The sequence below is a fragment of the Anneissia japonica genome, unplaced genomic scaffold (assembly GCF_011630105.1).
Source record: "Anneissia japonica isolate Jap-2015-1 unplaced genomic scaffold, ASM1163010v1 scaffold520_len173684_cov151, whole genome shotgun sequence".
In the NCBI taxonomy this organism is placed as follows: domain Eukaryota; kingdom Metazoa; phylum Echinodermata; class Crinoidea; order Comatulida; family Comatulidae; genus Anneissia; species Anneissia japonica.
In genome coordinates this window covers 66397-72316 of record NW_022728898.1, presented here as the reverse complement: position 1 = coordinate 72316, position 5920 = coordinate 66397, and positions in this window count along the sequence as shown.

The window sequence follows — 5920 nt, the reverse complement described above, 5'->3', positions numbered from 1 at the left end:
CATATACATATAGAAAAATATAGAGACGGTGATAAATGAAAATACAGACATCGATGGTAGACTTAATGAACACGAAAATATTTATTAGGTCACGGATATTTCGGTTGTTCCTAAAACCTTCTTCACTTACTCGCTGAAGAAGGTTGTAGGATCAACCGAATTATCCGTGAACCTAATACATACATATTTTCGTGTTCCTCAAGTCTACCATCGATGTCTGTATTTTCATTTACCATCGTCTCCATATTTTTCTATCTTACTTTGAACACACGTGCTTACCTATGTTATAATATATACATTTATATATAATAAACATCAAAGAAAGGTAAATACAGTGTTAGAAAAAAGGACATAATAATACATCGTGTAGCATAGCTCTCAACGAATGTAGTCCAGCAAATAAATGAATAAAGAAATTGTGTAATAAAATGCCTCTGGCGGGACTCGAACCTGCGACCTCTCGCTGTCAAGGCGAACGTCCTAACCATTAGACCTCGGAGGTTTTATGGCTGAACAGATTCAAATACCACCAGATACACACCATTACACAATAATTACGGCTAGAAACAAATAGTTGCATATAATATAAATCAAGATAGCCGTTAACACCGTTAAATTGTATAATAAACATCAAATAAAGGTCAATACAGTGTTAGAATAAAGGACATAATAATACATCGTGTAGCATAGCTTTCAACGAATGTAGTCCTGTAAATAAATGAATAAAGAAATTGTGTAATAAAATGCCGTTATGACGTATGACGCTCGCCTTGACAGCGAGGTTCGAGTCCCGCCAGAGGAATTTTATTACACAATTTCTTCATTTATATTATTTACAGAACTACATTCGTTGAGAGCTATGCTACACGATGTATTATTATGTCCTTTATTCTAACACTGTATTACCCTTCTTTGATGTTAATTATATAATTTAACTGTGTTAACGGCTATCTTGATTGATATATATATATATAGGCTTATATATAAAAAACAGCGTCATAACAATAATTTTTCAATTTTACAAATAGCTAATTAGCAACAGCAAAATTAAACGATGCAGCCGCATGGATTATATGGTCACAAAGAAGAAACAGTATATCAGTTACAATAATTTGACCAAAACAACTACTTACCTTTAACCTCTGGACATTCTTCATTCTCATCACTCCCATCAATACAGTCAATGATTCCATCACATACCCACGGAGTAGGAATATATATCTCATTCGAGCATGGAAATGTGTTACAGCTTTCAACTACAATATAAATACTAATATTTAAACGTTACATTTTAAAAATTTTTTGTAGCTTTCGCTGTCGTCTTGAATTCATCAGCGAACTCATTGTCACATTATGGCAGTGGTGGTATCTGTAAGGGAGGTTATGCCAAAGTAAATAATCGGACTCGACGCCGTTCTGCAACAACAATATTATGGTTAATTCAACTATATAACTTCGGCAACAACATAACATACAGCGTTACATCAAACATGTCCCCCCTCATAACAACAACATGCTTAATCTGACCTTACGGGTCATGGACTATATCGTCATAGCCGTATACAGAGGGCGCTAGACTAGACGGCCTAATGTTCATACAACAGCCTTACACCTCCCCTTTAAGATATTTGGCATAATTATATTAAGCAAAGTATCTTTTTTTCCAAACATATTTAGTCCATACCAAAATCATCAAATTTACGCGGTCTCTTATGACTTCTGCGTGGACGGCGTTCAGCGGTATGAGTTTGCTTTTCGCCGGAGGGACGAAAGTTGATTGATCGCAATGTACGCTTTCGCAGATATTTCCTATTTCTGATGAGTACGCGTCCTCCTTTGGTTTTTATGGTGAACCTGCTGTTGGCGACTTCAGCGACTGTGCCATAAATATCAAACAGTTTGCTTGTATGGTTCCATACAGCGACGTGGTTACTAACTCTTATTTCGCTCAGCTGCTTAGTGTTAATATCATAGTGTTCTTTCTCATATCCCCCCTTTTTTTAGATCTTTGTCCGCGTCTGAAATAGCCTTTATGTATTTAGGGGTAAATGCTCGGCGATGCGCGGGCAAGGAATCTTGTAGGGGTTTGCCAAATAACTTGACTGCAGGAGACAGTCCATCCTTTCGCGAATGTGTATTTCTATAGCTAAGGAGAGCTTTCGCCAACTCATCGGCATCAGGGGTTCGTCGATTTAGCGAGGCTAATGCGATAATTTTTTTCATAGATTTTACTGTGGATTCAGCTTTGTCATTTGACTGTGGGTTGTAAGGCAGGCTATACTTGATGGTAAATTTCCAGTCGTTAGCGAACTGCTTGATGTAAACTGAGGACCACCGTCACACCAGAAGATATCAGGAGTCCCCATTGTGATAAATAGGTCTCGGAGCTTGTTTGCAGTGGCGGCGGAAGTTGTGTCTTTACCCATTGGCACCATAGTTGGCCAATCAGTTTTACAACAAACAACGATAAGATAATTGAGTCCATTCAAGTGCGCGAAGTCGGCTGCAATGACTTGAAACGGGCGGCTTGTTTGTGGCTTCTGTATCAAAGGTTCTTTTTGATGCATAAGTAGCCGGTCCTGACAAAATTTGCAATTATTAATGTTTTGCTCAATGTCATCATCTATGTTAGGCCAGTAGACGATCATTCTGGCTCGATCCTGGGCACTACGAAATCCTGGATGACCAAGATGTAGTTTCTGAAGCATCGCTTCGCGAAGGGCTTCTGGGAGCAAGAGACGACACTCATAAACAATGAGGTCGTGATCTAAGGAAAGATCGCTATGAACTCGCCAGTATTTCTTTAAGGTGACCGGGAGCTCGCTTTTCGTTTGTGGAAAACCATTGGCGATCATACGCTTCAATTGCTGATATTCACCATCAATGTTAGAGGCTTTCCAGACTTCGTGGAGTCGGACTTCATCTTCGCGAGGGTTGTCAATTTCGGAGCGAATGGCACTAATCGTGGGAGCGGTATCATCGTCGTCAAACCCATTAGCTATTGGTTTCTCTGCTAGCTCGTCGGCAGGCGTAGGAACGTCGTGCGGATTGCGAGATAAGTAATCAGCGGCAGAGATAGACTTTCCCTTTACCCACACGGCAGTGAACCTAAACGAGAGAGTTTCGAGCGTAACCGTTGTAGACGGACGTTGACTATTTCATCCAGTCTATGCGAGTTGAGAATGGGGACCAAAGGATTATGGTCAGCCACCACCTCAAAGTCATGTAGGCCTTCTAGGAACATGAAACATTTCTAAGTTGCGTATGCCACGGCTAATAGTTCCAGTTCAATCAGAGCGTATCGTGATTCCGCGTCGCTTAAATATCGAGAACCCGCTTGAATGGTCTTCCATTCATTATTGTTATGCTGCTGGGAGAGAACATAACCCAGTCCGAGACGACTGGCATCAGTGGTCAATCGTGTGGGGGATGTGGGTCAAAAAACGCCATCGTTGGGGCCTTCGAGGTTGGCCTTTATATGCTCAAATGCAATGTTATGGTCGTTACACCATAGAAACTCGTTTTTCTCGGACAACAATGGTCGAAGAGGAGCGGATAGCTTGGCTATGTTATTGCTGGACGACGCAAGTTGATTGACTAAGCCCATGAACAATCGGAGGTCTGTTCGTGAACTTGAAGTAGTGAAGTTTTGTATCGCGTTTGTTGTCCTGGGACCGATTGCGTACCCGCTTTCTGACAGTGTTAAACCGGCAAACTCGACAGACTTTTAGCAAAGTTGCAGCTTATCTGTAGAGAAAGTGATGCCTCTTGGCATCTACTGAAGTATTCTTTGATGAAATGTTCTCAGGTTCTTGTCCTTGTCGGTGATGCGTCAGGCCTTCAAGCGCTTCGTCCATTCTCCGGTTATAGTGTTCAGATATGGAGCTAATGCCATAAGGGGCACGACAGTACTTGTACCGGCAAAATGGTGTTATAAATGTAGTCAATTTCTGACTCTCTTTATCAAGTGGGCACTGGTGGTATCCCTTTGCTGCATCGATTACTGTGAAATAACCGGCCTCTGATTTCGCAATGTCTGCTACCGCTTGTTGTGGGGTGGTGTGTGGATAATACTCCCGTTGAACGCTTTTGTTTAATCGTGAGAGGTCGACACACACACACACACACACGCGTATTTTAGTTGGATCCTTCTTTGGAGCTACTACTATTGGAGCGCACCATTCAGAGGGTTCTGTAGTTTTGACGATTATTCCTTGACTTTCTAATAGCTCTAGTTCGGATTTCAGCTTATCTGAGTAAGCGTAAGGGATATTCCGAGGATATTCACACAAAATGGCTTTGCGTCGCTATTTAGCTTAATTACAAACTCTTCGCCTGGCATTGGCTGTATGACGCCATCAAAGTTCGACGGGAATTCCTTACGCAGAGCTTCTACGAATAGTTGTGGAGCAGGTGTCGGAGTTGGCTTGGTCGTTTTGCGAGGTGCTGGAACTGGTCTGCTGCTAACTTCTGCTACCATTGGATATGTCGATGGGCAGGAATCCAAGAGATTTTGAGGCTGTCCATGAAAGAAGGGGTTCTTTGACATTGGATGAGAAGTACAAGTCCACTGGAGCGATTTTCTAAATTTTCACAAATTTAACTGGGAGCCATCCAGCTATCGTAATTCGTGAGCCTTCAACTGCTTCTGGCTGGAAGTCACAGGGAAGCAAATTGTTAATGTCCTCTCTAATTTTGCCGAGGAGACTCAAAGGAGCGAGGCATATGTATGATACGCTGTCAGGCAAAATAACTATTTCCACAGGCAGGTTGTTATGATGCAATGTTATCGTGGCTATAGTTAGCATGCATACGCCATAAGCTAAATTACGTCACCTTTTCCTGGTAAGGCAAACTATCCCGGCGTGCTTTTTTCATGGATAAACAAACACCACTGCTTTGCACATGAATGCCATGCCTAGCTTGAGCTACAAGAGCCGCATAGTTAGCATATAATACTTAAACAAGGTACGTCTGCAACTGAATTATTCTTAGGCCCTAGATAATTTTTTTTCTTATTTTAATTTAATATTTCTTTCGAAAGTGCACATTCTATCACATATAATTGCATGCTGTCTACTTATGCCTAGGCCTAGTCATATTGTGCTTCATTGTCCCCCGCTATACACAGTACAAGATGTGTATAAGAGACAGCAGTACATCTGTAGCCCCCCCCCCCCACGCTACATTACAGACGTTTGCTAGGCAACAGAACGTGATTGCACCTTTTTTCCCAGGTGTTCATGTAAATTTGCATATTGTTAGGTAACCAGCTGAGTGTTCCTTTGTGAAAATGAGTACCGCGGCGTACTCATTTTCAAAAAGCATTTGCATCCCCTCTTGGAAAGAGGGAACTTCGAAATATTTTTGTCTCCATATCTTCACTAATTAATCACCGTAATTTAGCTTACACTTATGCATAGAGGGAGCACTTAAAATGTACAATAATCATTTCACTACCCGAAAACCCCGAACTTTATTCATGCATTACATAAATAGTTTCATCTTGCTGTACTCCAACATCACTAGCGCATGGTAACAACCAACTGGCAGAACATTTCCGGTCACACATTACTCTCCATAACGCAGCACCCCCTAGTTCCGTGTCCTCTGGATACCAAAGTAGGCCAAACAATGAAATACTTTGCTGTTGCAATGAAATGTAGCAATCCACTCGAAAAATTAAGGTTTATATAGAAGATTCTGACTAAGAAATGCTAAATAAAACGGAGAAACTGTACTACTACTGTCTCTTATACACATCTAGATGTGTATAAGAGACAGGTATATATGTGTGTGTGTATATATAGTTAGTTTTGTCTTTATTACATACATATATATGTATGTATATATATATATATATACGTATATATGTATATATATATGTGTATATATATATGTATATATATATATGTATAAA